General features: G+C 39.1%; 1 protein-coding gene across 1 annotated transcript in view; it reads left to right on the top strand.

Moving 5' to 3' along the window:
* Positions 1-4,083: 4,083 nt before the first annotated feature.
* TPPP (tubulin polymerization promoting protein) overlaps positions 4,084-16,834 on the top strand; it is a 137,324-nt gene continuing 124,573 nt past the window's right edge. The window contains exon 1 of the mRNA XM_027869001.1: positions 4,084-4,216. The gene's annotated coding sequence lies outside the window, so the exon portion shown is untranslated. The remainder of the gene's footprint in view (positions 4,217-16,834) is intronic.

The following is a 16,834-nucleotide window of genomic DNA, read 5'->3' on the forward strand; positions in this document are numbered from 1 at the left end:
CCACTCCTTCTTAACAGATACTCTTTCCTCTCTTGACTTAGAGATTCCATATTCACCCTGTTCTCTTCTTACCATTCTAACCACACCTTCCTTCCTACCCATGCCTCTAGGGTGGCATCTCTATTCTTTCTCTCCAGATACTATTCTCATTTAATGATTTCATCAGCTCCCATGTGTTCAATAATCAATTCTATGCAAATAATACCTAGATCTATATATTCAAAATGACCAATAATAAGTTGGTCTTTGGAATTAGATGTCTAGTAGGCATCTCAATCTCAACATATCCAATGCAGAACTCATCATCTTACCTCTAAAACTTGATTTAACTATATTGGCCTCTTTGGTGTTTCTTATATACAACACCCCCTCTCTCATTTCCATGTCTTTTTACCTATGTCTAGAATATTCTGCTTCCTTGCCTCCACCTCCATCCCTGGGTTTCTTTGTAACGTGTGTTAAATGTCACCTTCTGAAGATGGCCTTTCCTCAGTCCTGGGGTGTATGGAGTGATCAAGAAGAACTAGTACCTCTGATGTGAGGACTTGCTAAGCTCTTTTTAGGGCTGTTCATCCCTCTTTGGTGTCCGCCTGGAACTCAATTCTTACCTGTGGCTCCAAGAAGCTATAGCAAAAACAATAGTCACACCAAAGTAAAAAACTATTTTGATAGATTGGATAAACCAGGTTGAGGGTAACTGACAGGCCTCAAATCCATCAGTGAATTGGGGGATGTTTATCCCATGCACCTGAAGACTTCCCTCAGCAGAATGGGCAAATGAGAACAATTTGTTCCAACTGCTATGAAGTTGGCTGAAACAGATGCTGTGGAGCACTTAGAGCCTGGTTAGACATTGAAGACACCAAGGTCATCCATTGCATCCTGGGCCATCATCAGTCATCTTGATTTTTGTCTTGCCACTGGACTTCAATGACTCTGGAAGAGAAAGTGAGGCTGATGACTTTATGCAACTCTGCCTCACTCAAATCCATTTCATTAATAAGTCAAGGCATTACCCTGTGATGTCATTGGTCTCTTCTAAAATGAAGGATGAACAACAGTGCCATCCATTCTAAGATTACTGTCTATCCACTTTGTATATGGATTTTGTATGTACTTAATTATTTATATGGGTCTTATAAGTTTTATAAGGGCTAGACTGTTGAATTTTTTTGTTTTTGTTTTTGTTGTTGCATTTCTTTGTATGCTTAGTACTTAGCAGAGCCAGGCACATAGTAAACAGAAGCACGATTAATTGTAGACCTCTTACTGTGAGTCTTCCCCAAAGGCCTACTTTTGCCCTTCTTATTTCTCTGTCTCTCTGTTTCTTCCTCTCTTTTTCTCTGAGTCTTTGTCTTTCTGTGTCTCTTTCTCTGTGCCTCTGTCTCTTTGTGTGTCTGTCTCTGTGTCTCTGTCTGTCTCTTTCTCTCTCAGCAATGTCATTCACTCCTATGGTTTAAAGTACTATCTTTAAGCAAATAAATTCCAAATCTGTATCTCCAGTCCTGGCTTCTCTTTTGAGCTCCGGTTGCCTATAAGTGACCTTTATCTGGATGTTCCTCCAACACTGAAAAATCAACCAAACCCAAGCTAGTCATGTTTCTCTCACACAGTCTTCTCCTTCTGATTTGTTGAATCTTATCTGTGGCATCACTAGATCCTATGTTCAAAACATTTAGTTTATCTTTGGCCTTTCCCTCTCCCTCTCTTTTTATATCCAGTCAGTTTTTTTTTTTTAAATCCTTGTTTATTCTCTTAGTCTACACATTTCTTCCTCTTTATTCTGAACACAACCATCCAGCACAGGCCATTTTTATCACCCACCTAATAGCCTTCTAACGTCTCTTCCCACTTCCACTTTCTCTTCTCTCTAATCTTTCATGCTACTGTGACAGTTTTCCTTATACATAGACCTATTCATTTCAACCTTATGCTGAAAAATCCTTAGTGGCTAGCTATTGTCTAATAAGTAAAGTTCATATTCTTTTGTTTGACCTTCTAGGCCTTTTATCATTTCTGGCTTATCTTACTTTCCAGTTTTATCCAATATTACTTCCCTTGTTTACTCTATGCCCCAGCCAAACTACCTCACCCCAAAATATGCCGTCTTTTCTAGCTCCACACCTTTGCATATGCTAACCCCTATGTCTGTTATGCCCTCTATCTCCCTCTTTGTTGAATTACTACCCATCCTTAAAAGCCCAATTCAAATGTCACCTCCTCCAGAAGTCTTCTCAGAATAGCCATCAGAAAGGCACTTTGTTTTGCATCTCTCTTGTGAACTAATCATGTAACTTGGCATATTCTACTTTTGTGCCATGCCCCTACTAGACTCTAAACTGCAATGTATGAATGTAAGGACTGTATTGCCTAAACTTTGTATTTCCCCTGGTGCTTAGCTTAGGATAGTACCTTCTCAGTACACAAGAGATACCTAATGAGTATTCCTTGAATAATTGAATAAGTATAAGATTCCATCTATGATAAGAATAGGGGGATGGGAAAATGACAAAACAATAATAGCATGAATACAGAAGCAAATTTCATAGAACTGCTTTCAGACCTCTAGCAATGCAATAGAGAATTTAAAAGAAAAATTGAGATCCTGAGTTTAGTTAAAATGTTATTAAGATAGGGTCAGAGGGGCTGGACTTCAGAGCTGCAGCCCTTGGAATACGGATAGGTAAGTGGGAGGAAAAAACAAAAAACAAAAAACTCACTGTCTGGGTTCGGAGAATGCTAAACATACTGTAGACTACTTGCCACTACTTGTTACCTTAAAAATAGAAGAAAGAGGCCATAAGTTAGTGGGTAGAGGGAGGACTATGATGGTAAAGGCAGCTTTCTTCTTTATCTCATCATGTGCTGCTGGGTAAGTTTTTCATGGGGTTGGTAGAGGTTAAGTTGTTGGAAAGGGCACTTCCAACTGTCTCCTGCATTTTATAACAAAGACCACTGTCAGAGGCAGGGTTCCCAAGCCCCTTCTGACAAACTGAGGCATCTCTGTTTTAGTATTCTGAAGGATAATTCAGATGGAGGAGGGCTGGGTCCTTGGAGAAACAGAGAAACACAAGATATCCTTAGCAAAGTGCCTGGCACATAGTAGGCTCTTAATGGGGAGTGGGGGGAGAGGGGAAGAGAAGAGGGAGGGAATAAGCATTTATTAGAGCTCGTATTATGTGTCAGGAACTGTGCTAAGCACTATACAAATACTGTCTCATTTGATCTTCACAACAACCCTGAGAAGTAGATACTGTTATTATCTTCAATTTACAGTGGAGGAAACGGAGACAAGCAGAGGTTGTGACTTGCCCAGCATCACACAGCTAGAAAGCCTGTTGATTTGACATTGAAAAAGAATCAATTAGAGATGGAGGTCTTTTTTCCTTTTCTGTTGCTGTGTCAGAGGACGGTAGAGCGGGAGAACAAACTAAGTCGTATCTAGAACCATACTTTCATAAGCTGTAAAAACTGACGAATTCAGCCATAGAGAAACACACTGATTCCTTAAGCTGTTTGCTTCCAACGAAGGCTTGCGAGTGTGTGTGTGTGTGTGTGTGTGTGTGTGTGTGTGTGTGTGTGCGCGCGCGCGCGCGAAGCCTCCCCTGCAGCCCATCAGAGCTCAATATGGCTAAATCTTTCCTACTCCACCCCTATCCAAAGCTTCCCCATTATCAAACCCCTCTCCATCCAAATCTGCGTCTAGAAGTCTGTTCCACGGAATGCACACGGAAATTTTTTTTTCCCACGCTGCCTGTTGCCTGACCTTCAACCCTGCACACCTGAGAGAGGCCTGGGGGAATGAAGCGTCCCTAGACCTGCCAGCACAGTGACATGCCAGACTAGCCCCAGTCTTCCACCCGGGCCATTTAAGGGAGAGGCAGCGGCCTTTGCAGCTCGGCTCCGGGGGGCTGCAGGGATCTCGCTTTCACTCCCCCTGCAGAGCCTGAGCAGGGAAGGGGGCGGGGCAGGGAGCCGTTTCGCTCAATGAGGAAAGTGGGTGGGGGACCGAGGCGGTGGCCAGCGGCCAATGGGCGAGGGGGGGCGGGGCGTTGGCGGTGTTGAGGCGGGGCTCGGGCCCCGGTGGTGGCGGCTGGGCCACTGGGCAGAGTCGGGGAGCTGCAGCCTGGTCTGGTCTGGGGTGTCGGGTGGCCCCAGAAGACTAGGAGGAGGAGGAGGCGCCGCTGCTCCTGTAGCTGCTTTCTTTCCCCCGTGGGTAAGTGGGCACGGCGCGGCCCTCGAGGGCGGCGGCAGGTCCGGCCCGAGGTTGCGTCTCCTCGACTGGGAGCGTCCCTTTGGGGGGGACGAGACGGGATGCTGTTTAGAGAGCTCCGAGGTTCTGTCTCCAGGGGTCCCCTCCTGGGGGTGTCCCCCCTTAATGCACCGTGCATGCACACCGCGTACCCGCTCCCGACTGAGCACCGCCTGCACCCTTCGCCTTGGCACCTGCGCCAGCTCGAGGATGGTGCATTGGCCAACCCTGCTGACTGAGCTGAGACTGCGTATTTGCGGGGGGAAGGTGTGCCACGGGGTCTCTGTTACCGCAGGCAGGGAGATTGGGGTGAGGTGGGGTAAGTGTTGATGAGCGAGGTTTTTTTCCGGAGCAGCGGCCGCCAAGATGGGCATGAACACTGCACCTGAACCTGTCTGTGCTCGGAGACCACCTTCAGTCCCCCAAGGGGCTCGAGTACCTAGAGCAGGGGGCGATGGCATTATCACCCATCACCCTTAAGGCTGAAGCGCCTTATTTAAAGAAGCTGTAGCTTCCTTGGAGCAGTTTGACGGATGCAGTCTTGGAAAGTCCAGATGGTGGGGTTCTACATATCCCTTCTTCCTTCTCTTCCTCACCTCCCCCACTCCTCAACCTAACACAGACCCTGTTTCATCCTTCAAATAGGGCCCCAGCCAGGCTTTCCTTCTTGTTGAGCCAGAAAAGGTGGCGGTGTAGACCGGGAGATTACGACAGCCAAAGGCTCCTGAGCTGCAGATTAGGGGTGAGGGTGAGCACAGATTGAAGGGGGTGTGTGGATGGACTGCTAGTGCGTACTCTGGTGTCCCCTGTATGGCCAGCGGCAAGGGACTAGGGATGTTTGGAGTGAGAGAGCTTGAGGGAATTCAGGGTTCCTGTGGGCCCAGCCGCCTGTTCTTGGGGAATTAAATAATTAAAAATCAAATGAAGCTCCATCCCTTTAGGCCTTCTAATCTGTTCTGGGTCTTTCTTCCCATCTTTATGCAAATACAATTCAGTCTTGGTGTAGACATTTCCCTTTATTGCCCCTATCATATGAAATAATTCTGCTCATAAAAATCCTGCGGTAGCTGGTTATAATGGATAAGCAATAAAAACGTTTTCTCCCATTCCAGGCTATATTCCAAAGTTAAAACATAACTGTCAATCAATTAGCAAAAGTTGATTGCGCTTCCTCTAAGAGACAGACGTTAGGTCGAGTTAAATAGCCTAAGGATTTAAGAGCCTAAAGTTCTTCTGAATGACAAAAATGGGTCATTTTGTGTCCTTGTGGCCTTGGGATGAATGGGGATCTTTTGGCCTATTTTGTGAAGGTTCACTTTGTGAAAAGAGACTTTTCACAAGCTTTAATGAATTTGTTCTAGAGCAAACTGTTTTCCCTTCCCACACCAGAATTATTATTCACAGTGTTGATGGGATCGAATTTTATCATATGCAAATCACTAAGTTTTCCTCTGAAGAAGTCTTTGCTTTATCTCAACTTATTGTTTCCACATAAATCTGTGAACAAAATTCAGAGTGTGTGCTACCCAAGAAAATATTTTACAGGGTTTCCAAAACAAGGAGTAAAATTTGAGCATTTCTATGTCATTAAAAAGCTTCTCTCCTATACTGAAAACTGATCATAAAAAAAAAGAGGCTAAGAATTCTGCATCTTCAGTTATATTCTAAGCCTTTAAAATCTGGTCAAAGTACACTATTACATAACTTATGTTTGCATTGCCTCCTATTTTGATTGTCTTTTTGGTATCCACTTCTTGTGGTTACAGGTATTTCAAAATAAGTTACAGCTGATATTCAGTTATTTAACATTTTCCCAGTGCCTAATTTGTCCAAGGCACTGTGCTAAGTGAGCACCATGGGGATGCAAAGAAAAATAACACATGAGCCCTATCTTTAAGGAGCTCCTAAGCTAGTGGAGAAAGAAGATCTGTACACAGATAACTATAATGTGCCGCAGTATGAGAAAGATGCCATAAGAGGAGATCTGGGGAGGCAGAAATCACATCCAGCTGATTGTATGGATGGGGAATAATGAAAGGCTACATAGAATCTCGGATCATGGATCATGGAATACTTGGTATTTGACTAGAGTCTTGAAAGAAGGGCAGGATTTCATCAGGCAGTAATGGGAAGGAATGCCATGAATGCATTAAAGGATATAAATTATATCTGACATGTGGTTTGTTGGTGAGCCACCACTCTGTGACTGCTACCAATGCAATGAATGATGCATCACTTTTGTCTTCTTAAAACCTGTGGATTTTTCTGTGCACATTTCCCAAACATTAAATTACCAAATACTCATTGGAAGCTAGTCTGTGCTATCCAAAGAAATAATACTGATTTCATTTTTGCTACTTCTTTTGTCAAAAGATAAAGACCTCCTTGAATGCTTTGTATATTTTTCCCCTTTTCTTTTTGTTTTCAGGAAGGCTTTACTGCAGTAGCCACATAAGCCACATAGGCGCAGGTTTTCCTACATGCTGTGGCTATGTATTGTCTTCTACTGCCTTAGAGCTGACAACACCCTTCAGTGGAAGAGGCAATTAAAATGGAGAGCATCTTCAGGGCAGAGACTGTGGGACTTAACAATTATACCTAATTATAGCCAATGGTTTTGATGTGTGACACAATGTCATCCCCAAGAGGATCAGACACAGAAGATTTCACTTAGTCTGTTCCAGATAGATTGAAGCATAGGTCTGGAGGGCAGGCAGTATTATTGCATCTTGATATGTTTAACTCGTGCCTTCACTCCCATCAACCTTCATCCCCCAAACCCTGGACATTGTTATATTTATATAGAAAATTATATAAGTATACAATTATAGATAAATTATATAAATGTTATATAAACATATATTTTTATATATTGAAAACCATTGAAAATAAATGATCCTGGACAGCTTTCATTTACCATATTAACTTGAGGTGTTATTGGGGAAACTATATTGTTTTTATAACAGCCCCAGCAAATTCATGATGTAAAATTGGCAAGGCAACACTAGCCACCTGTGTCACCACCAGGGAGTACCACCAATCAGAGGAAACAAGGCCCAGTGAGAAAGCCTGCCTTAAGGAACTCTTTATTGGGACCTCTGAGCATCACCTGAGATGTATTTCTTTATTTAGGGGAAAGGGTTCATTCAGAAGATGATTTAACTAGGAGAGGCAATTAAATTCAGTTTCGATTCTGTTTTATTAGAGGTTCTAACATATTGCAAAGAATGATGCAGATATAAAGATGGAAATTCAAGGAGATACAAAGATGATGATACAAAGATGAAAAATTTAAAAATTCCTGACTGCAAGGAACTTGCATCTCAGGGGGATAAAACATATGCATAGATAAGTAAGTAACAAGTAATTTGAGGAGGGGGAATAGCTCTAATGGGGGGGACAAAGGGAACTTAGAGAAAGTTTGTAGAGGAGGTGGTAAATGAGCTAAGCTTTGAAAGGTATGGTACAATTTTAAGAGACTACTACTATATTTGGAGTCAGGAGACATGGGTTCCAGATCCAACTCTTTTGCTTTTTTTAATTTAAGTGATCTTAAACAAGTTATTCAGTTTTTCTGAGACCAACTTTCCTCACCCATAAAATGAAGAAGTTAGTCTGAGTGATGTCTAAAGTCTCTTCTAGCTTTGACATTCTATGATTATAGAATCAGAAACAATAAAAAGATGTGTATGTATATCTTTAGTCAGAGACTGTGAAAATAGTTTATTCTTGTGATAGTATAGCAGGTTTTTTTTTGTTTTTGACAACCAAAAACAAATCTGTTATTTTAAAAAGAATTGTCCTAAGCATATAAGAAATTGTTCATTTCTAGAGTTATATAACAGGCTAACTGGTTTCTTGGTTTCTATGTAAAATATTTCTGCTTTCTTTCAAATGATTTCACATCCAATCCACTAAACTTTTACTGTACTAGGTACCTAAATTGTGCTAGCTTTTGGGCATACAAAGACAAAAGGAAGAACAATCCTTGCCCTCTAGGAGTTCCATTCTATTCCTATAATAAAATTAATCAAAAGATATCTGAGTGCCTGGTTTCCTTGTTCTTAAGAAGCTGATAATCTAGTTGAGGAGAAAAGAGAAACACATTGAAAAACATTGCAATTCAAGACAGTATGTCCCAGATACTGAGACAGGTACTTGTAATAGGAATTCGGAACAGGGAAAGAACATGGAAATCAATTTCCTTAGATTTTTTTGGAGACAATTGGGGTTAAGTGACATGCCTAGGGTCACACAGCTAGTAAATATCAGAGACCAGACTGAGAGTGGGGTCATTTTGACTCCAGAGCTGGTGCTCTGCCACTGCACCACCTAGTTGCTCCAGTTTCCTTAGATTTTACTGATTATATTACTCATGGGCTCTATCTTAGCTTCTAAAATTGATAACCATGACTGATATCATAAATTATAGACCAATATTTACTTTTTAAATGCTCAGATAGTACCTTTCTTTTGAGCAACAATATGACAAACTTCAATATAATGAATATGGGGGGAAAATAGAAAGGGGGAAGAAAATCTAGTTTTCATATTCTATATATTCAATTCTTGCCTAATGGCCATATAGCCTAAGCCTCTCTTTTTACCATTGGACGTTCCGGGACAAGATGTTACAGTAAATGTTGCTTAAAAAAAAAGACAGTTGGAGAAGGACTGATTCAAATCTTTTTGCAAGCTTCATAGGAAAATGTTAGATGGCCTTTCTTCCATGATTTCTTGTTTTGTTATTTAGGTGCATCTATGATTTCATCAATTTTATTTACTCTCTCCTCCAAATATTCTCACCATATGTGAATGTTATCCATGTTTTCTCTAATACTTCATAAATAATATACCCAATGTACTAGGGGCCTTTCACTCTTTTAATGTCTCTTTATGGACAGTGACTATATCTCATATTTTTTTATGTCTCTTAGTTTACCAGGCATGCTGCTTTGAGTATCTAGTCGATAAATATCTTTTTAAGAGTTCATTTTAAAGGAATAAATAATACTTTGTATAGTAAGGACTTCATACTAGAAAAATAAAAAGATCTTTTCACATATCTTCTCCTTTGTTCTCATTTGTTCCCATGAATTTAATTATTATATCTATGGAGATGATTCCCAACTCTGTGTGTTCAGTAGAATTCACCCAAGGTTCTATAGTCAGCACTTAAGGTGAAAATAGTCTAAAATATCATTGAAAGGCCCCTAAGCTGTATACATATACACCAGCATAGTTAGTATCTTTTTAAACTGTTGTAACTGGAACTACATTGTGGGTTTTTTTTGCATATATATTTATTAATTCTGAACTTAAAAAATAAAACAAGCATTTCCATGACATAGAATAGAAAAAAAAATTGCACATGAAACTGCAACTTTTATTATGTACAACTTGCTATTCCTTTTAAATATATAACAAAGTTATCATGTAACTTTCTTTTTTTCTCTTTTTTCTTCCCTTCTCCCACCCCACCCTAGAGATGGCTATCATTAGACACAAATATGTGTACATGTATATATGTGTATGTGTGTGTGTGTGTGTGTATTATCATTCTATACATACTTCTGTTTATCAGTTCTTTCTCTGGATGAAGATAGCATCTTCCTTTATAGGTCCTTTGTAGTTTATGTGGATATTTTCTAATAATCAAATGATTTAGTCATTTAAAGTTGTTCTTAAAACAATATTGCTGTTACTGTCTACAATGTTCTCTTAGTTCTGTTCATTTCATTCTTCATTATTTCATGCAAGTCTATCCATGTTTTTCTAAAATAATGGAGCTCATCATTTCTCACAGCACAGTAGTATTCCATCACAGTCATGTACCACAACTTGTGGTCTTTCTAAAAGAAAATTATCTGTATCAGAGAGCGAATAAATTTGAATGATTACTATGGTAACAATTCCATTCAAATCTTATTTTTCACTTTACTCAGGAAAGTTATTGATCTAGAGAAAGGCATGAACCATGATCTCTACTCATATAGAAGTAAACAAAAGTAGATAAAGATTTATCTGGCTAGAAAACTGATAGGGAGAAAATGCTTTTAAAAGAGCTTTACACATAAGTGAGATTAATATTAGAGGGTGACCATACAACCATGTAATTCTAGGTTTTTTTTCTTGCTTCATCATAAGGTAAAGGAAAACACAAAGAGGTCAAAGGGGACCCCACTAGGTGCCTCCTAGTTGACGAGGAACTCTAAAATGGCCAACCAAGGCTGTCCTTTCTTGTCTCTGACAGAATAAACAGAAGGAATAGTCTCTGTGGCTATGACGAAGAGGAGATTCTAGAATGTAGCAAGTGGTGAGATCTGGCAAAATACTTGCACTATGTGAGCTATGGTGGAACTGAGAACCATTGAGGGAACAGAAATCCACCCAACTCTCCCAACTCAAATCCCTATGTTTTCATTGAATGGTGGGAGACACCTGTATTTATTTATTGAATTTTTCTTAATTTTTTTATATTAAATTTGGTCAAGTTAAATCTGTGGATGATATAAGCTAAATACACATATCATAAGACTCCATTGCATAGCCCCAATCTCTCTCCTGAGAAATAATTCCACATTTCCAGTTATCTGATGTACATTTCCACTTGTATATCCTGCCAGCGTATGCAACTCAAAATATCCGAAACCAAATTAATTATCTTCCCTTTATTCCTGCTCCTCCTCTAAATTTCCCTATTTCTCTTAAGGCAACACCACCTTCCCAGTTAACCAAATTTGAAATCTGGGGACCATCGATATCTCTTTCTTCTTTCTCTCACTTCCCACATGCAACCATTCACCAAGTCCTATGGATTCTCCCCTCAGAATATCTCTTGCATCTAACCCTTTCTCTTTATTATGCCAACTACTTTAGTTCAGATGCTCATCATCTAATGACTTCCTAACTACCCTAACTCCATTCTTTCTTTCTCTTTAATTCTTCATTTGAACAGTTGCCAAAAAAATCTTTCAAGTCTGACCATGTCGCTATTTTTCCCAAAAATCTTCCTATTGTCTTTGGCTTCCTATTGCCCCTACAATAAAATACATACTCCTTACTCTAGCATTTTAGGCAATCTCCAATCTGACTGCAGCCTTTTTTCCCAGCTTTACTTCACATTGCTTCCTTCCACACATTCAATATTACAGGCAATCTATACTAGTAACAATTCCCTAATCTCAGTTTACTACCTTCTGCCTCTATGTATTCCCACAGGTCATCCCTTATACCTGAAACGCATTCTCCCTTCACCTTATGTTAAAATCCTCCTCCTTCAAAGATCAGCTCAGATGCTATCTTTTCCATGAAACCTTTCATAGTCTCTGCCCAGACAAAAATATTCTCCTCATCCTTGGATTGTTCTAGAGCATTTTATCTGGATTTCTCCTTTGCCTCTATCATGTTCTTCCTTATGTTATACTATTAATTTGTCTTATTTTGTGTAGCTTCCTAAGGACAGGGGCAGCATTGCTTTTCATCTTTATATCCCAGAATTTACCATGGTAGTGCACACTTGCATATAGTAAGCATTTTGATTGTTTGTTTGTTTGTTTTAGGCAATTGGGGTTAAGTGACGTGCCCAGGGTCACACAACTAATAAGTGTAGTAGGCATTTTGAAGAATTAAATTGAACGACATGTTGAATTTCACACATTTTATTTATGTGTCATAACTATCTCTATGATATCTAGCATCTAGGTTTGGTTCTTAGGATGATTCAACTAAACTATCCCCTCCCTCTGCCCCAAGACTAACTGATGTATTTTGTTATTGTTATTAGTCATAGTGGTGGTACTTTCTGAAGGCAGCTAGATGGCAAAGTAGATAGAGTACTGGGCCTGGAGTTGGGAAGACCTAATTTCAAATCTTGCCTCAGACTCTTTCTAGCTGTGTAACCCTGGGAAAGTCACTTAACCACTGTCTTCCTCAGTTTCCTCATCTGTAAGATGGAGGTGATAATAGTGCCTCCTTCCCAGGGTTGTTGTGAGGATAAAATTAAATTATATTTGTAAAATATTTCATAAACCTAAAGATATTATATAAATGCTAGATATTATATAATATAATATAATAAACATTTTTTAAATACCTACTATATGCCAGATACAAACAAGGCAAAGAACTACCATCCCTTCCATCAAGAAGTTTATAATCTGATTAGGGGAAGACCACCGGTAAAAGAAAGTTGAAAAGGGAGGATGGGGCATGATGATGGTGGAGTAGACTCCTAGGAGTATAGGTGGTGGGAAAGGAAGAGTTGGCTGAGCTTCTGAACCCTCCTTATATGGAAGCTTTGGGAAGATTTTTTTTTGCTTCCCCACCCCCTCCAGCTCTACAATCAGAGAGATAAAGGCTACAGAACATACTAACTAGATGTGAATTATCAAAACTCATGTGGATTTCCATGATGTTGAGTTTCCTGGTGAGAAACTTTTCCCCTGGGAGCAAGATGATGGCATTATTATTATCTTTGATATCATTTCAGTTAGTATCTAATCATTTTTGCCACGTAAGCCCCCTCCCTTTTCTGATGTTCAAAAACAAGTCATAATTTCTGACAAAGTTACTCATTGGAATGTACCTTTTTTACTAATCGAGGTATTAGTGTGTACGTGTATAATATATGTAAACAACAATACCTCCCTTTTCACAATTCACTTATGTATCATAGCAAAAACAAAAACAAAAACACACACACACAGCAGAGGTTTCCTTCTAGAAGGAAACAAAAATTGAGTTTTAGGAACCAAAACGTATATTATACTATCAGTATAATTTTTTCATAAGAGAGCACTTTGGGTCCTCACTCCAAACCTACTGACATTTCTTTTAGGTAGCTTAGTAAGCTGAGTTAGTTTCTTAACCCATAGTGAGTTAGAAATAGCAAATAAGAAACTGGATACTATTAGAGACAGACAAGCTGAGGGACTTGAAGCAGAAGAGAAATTCAAAAACAATAACTGTCTGAGATCCCACTTATATGGGAACAAACAGTCTTGTACACCTTAATGCACTGAAAGTAAGATTTGTTAATAGCATCTAACTCAACTGCTCTTCCTCCATAATACCTTTCCTGATTTATTTTACTCTTGCCAGGAGTGATACCTTCTACACCAAGTCCTATAACAGTTAGTGTGTACTGCTCATGTGGCACTTATCACATTATTAGTGTTACCATCATTGTTGATATTTGTGTGTGTGTGTGTGTGTGTGTGTGTGTATGTTATTTTCTCTACTAGATTGCAAGTGTCTTGAGGACAGAGCTCAGGTTTTATACATATATCTTATATTTTCCACGGTACTTTTTGAGCAATGTGTGTTTAGTATATGTTGTTTAAACAAATGAATACATCTTCTTCATCCTGTAGGGGAGGTGTTGTAAGTCAGAGGCTGTGTCTTGGGACCTTCAGTTTTTTCTTCAGGCTGGCTATCTGCCTCAACCCCTAGTTTTCATGTTCAGCACAGAAGACTGAGTACTTGGGGATGGGTGGTGACCACACGTAACCAAATTGTTCCTAGGATTCTTGTCCTGGATTTGCTCTCCTTTCACCTGACAAGGATTGGGAGAGTTTTTAAGTATGTTCTGATTAATGGGGGGGGGGGGAAGCAAAGGAGATGATAGATACTTTTTTTTAATTTTTAAAAATTTTAACTTGTGGAATAAAACAAGGGTTTCCATAACATAATACAATAAAAAAGATAATTTTATATGAAACTACTGCAAATCTACTATGCATAACTTGCTATTCCCTTCAAATATATAGCAAAATTATCATGTAAATATTTTTCTTCCCTCCCTACCCCATAGATGGCTACCATTAGACACAAATACATATGTATATATATAATATATATATATACACATGCACATTCATACACATATATACATATATACACAAATATGTATATATGTGTATATATACACATATGTGTATATAAAATTATTCTGTACATCTATTTATCAGTTCTTTCTTTGGATGCAGATAGTATCTTTATTCATATGCCCTTTAAAGTTAATTTGGGTATTTATAGTAGATAAAATAATGATGAGCTCAATGATTTTAGAAAAGTATGGAAAAACTTGCATGAAATAATGAAGAGCAAAATGAGCAGAACCAAGAGAACATTGTATACAGTAACAGCAATAATAGACATTCTCAAGAAAAACAAGTTGTCCTAGGTCATTAACCAAGAGAAGTTAGTTGTAGGTTTCTCATAGAGTTTGCCAGAGTTATAGCAAAGCCTATCTCTAGCTGGACCTCAGTTCTTCATTCCTATTTACTGTGTGAGGGTATATGCTTTGACATATTTACATTTTGGTATCTTGGGCTAAACCCTCCTAGTGTTGAGTTTTTTGCTACAGTAAGGATAATGCAAAAGGATGTGGCATTGACATGCATGTGAAATTGACATGAAGGCAAGACATTTCTATTCTTTCCCTTGCTGCTCAGTCCACCAAATAGTAGGTGGTAATGACTGTAAGTCATAAATTTGTATGGTAATGACTGCAAGTCTATCCACTTAAATTTACGCTTTCCTTATTCAAGATTAAGACAGAATACCTTATTAAGGATAACTGGTTAGGGAGGGAAGAACAATATAGTATAACAGATACAGCCTGGCATAGGAGATAGATCACATGTTTGACTTGGAGTCATAAAGATCTGGTTCAGACAGCTTCTTTGACACTTATTTGTTGTGTGAGTATGGATAAATTACTTCACCTTTATCAAACTTAATTTTTTCATCTTTAAAATATTTTTTTAAAAAAATAGTGCTTATATAGGAATGCTATGGAATATTATTAGAACAATTTATATAGTTACAGCCTTTCGAAAAAACATCTTTGACAGACTTAAGAATTCTGACCAATGAAGTTATCAACTACTATTCCAAAGGACTGATGAAGCATGCCTCCTGCCAAAGAGGTGATGGACTCAAGATGCAGAATGATACATACATTTTTAGACATGGCTAATGCAGGAATTTGTTTTGATTGTTTGTAACAAAGGTTTGTTTTTCTTTTTGTCTTCCTTGATGGGCAGGGGAGGAGGAGAGGTGGCAGAGAGAGAATATAAATGGTTGTTAACCAAAAAATAATAATAAAACATACAACAAATAAAAATGATGCATTGGACACTTATTTCATGGGATTGCTGTGAGGCTTAAATGAGATTATAGTGGACAAAAAGCACTTCACAAACCTTCAAGCCTTATGTAAATGTCAGTTTAAAAAAAGTACAAAGTGCTTCAAACAGGGTGGACAAATGTTCACATAAAAAGATGGAGCATCTGGAGGACAAGACCCCCTGGAACAGTGACATTCATCTAGCCAAAAATGTATTGAGTGACAAAGGGCAATAATAATAGTTGGCAGAGTGTAAGTTCCTTGTGAGTCGTGATTGTTTCCTTCACTTTGCTTGTATCCCAAGTGCCTCACATAGTACCTGGCACATAGTAGGACTTGCAAATGCTTCTTGATCGTCAATTGAAGCAGCTTTTTATGATTTGCAAAGTATTTTACATATATTATCTCGTTCAGTCTTCTTAACAACCCTGTGAGTTAGATATTTATTAGAAGCCTTGTTTTACAGGAAACTGAGGCACAGGAAGATTTAAGGGACTTGCCCCTAACCACACAGCTGGTAAGTCTTTGAGACAGGATTTGAATCCAAATCTCTGGCAACTCTTTAAGATCAAATTTTTTTCCCCTACACCAAAATGCAAAGGATGAACATTTGGGGACAACTTTATGGGAGTACTGGTTTATTCCACCACTTACAACTGAAAAGTTTTGCAACCCAGGCTACCTAATAACATAGCCTGCTTGAATATTAGAACTATAAAGAGGAAGAAAAAATCACTTTGGCTGCTTAGGTAGTGATTGAACAGGAGGAGGAAAAAAGAGGAGAAAAGCATTGAGAGACAGAAGTAGCAGGAAGGGAGGAGAATTTGGAGAAGGCAAGGAGAGTATCTGTGAAGGGAGAAGAGAAGAGGCTGGGCCAGAGAGAAGAGGAGGCCCTGAGAAATGGAACAGTATAACTGGGGAGAAGGGAAGACAGAGAAGGGAAATGGGAGAGGTGGCATTGAGAGAGCCGCAGCATCATTATCCCTACTGTCTGCCAGCTGAAACTCCTCCCAGAGATCCTGATGTCATTGTTGCCCCTGGGCCAGGTTGGTTTTCACCCATTTTAGAATATTGTCTGGTTTCGTGGCAACTGATAAATATCTAAGACATGTGATAAATATCCCACTTTGTAACCCATCCAAATCCATAAAAACAGATATAAATCCATGAAAAATGGCACCCCTAGAGTAATGAATTGCCTTTATGAGACATTTATTTTGGTGAATAACTTCATGATCAATGTAATGTTAGAGAAGAAGCACTGACTTGAGAGTCAGAGGACCAGGGTTTGAATCTCAGTTCTATGAGTAACTGTATGCATGACCTGGAATAAGTCATTTAAGTGCTCTGAGACTCATTTTCCTCATCTGGAAAATGGAGATAATACTTGGGCTACTCACTTCACCAAGTTATGACAAAAATGTTTTGTAAATCCTCAAAATGATATA

The sequence above is a fragment of the Vombatus ursinus genome, unplaced genomic scaffold (assembly GCF_900497805.2).
Source record: "Vombatus ursinus unplaced genomic scaffold, bare-nosed wombat genome assembly UNPS02014791.1, whole genome shotgun sequence".
NCBI lineage: Eukaryota > Metazoa > Chordata > Mammalia > Diprotodontia > Vombatidae > Vombatus > Vombatus ursinus.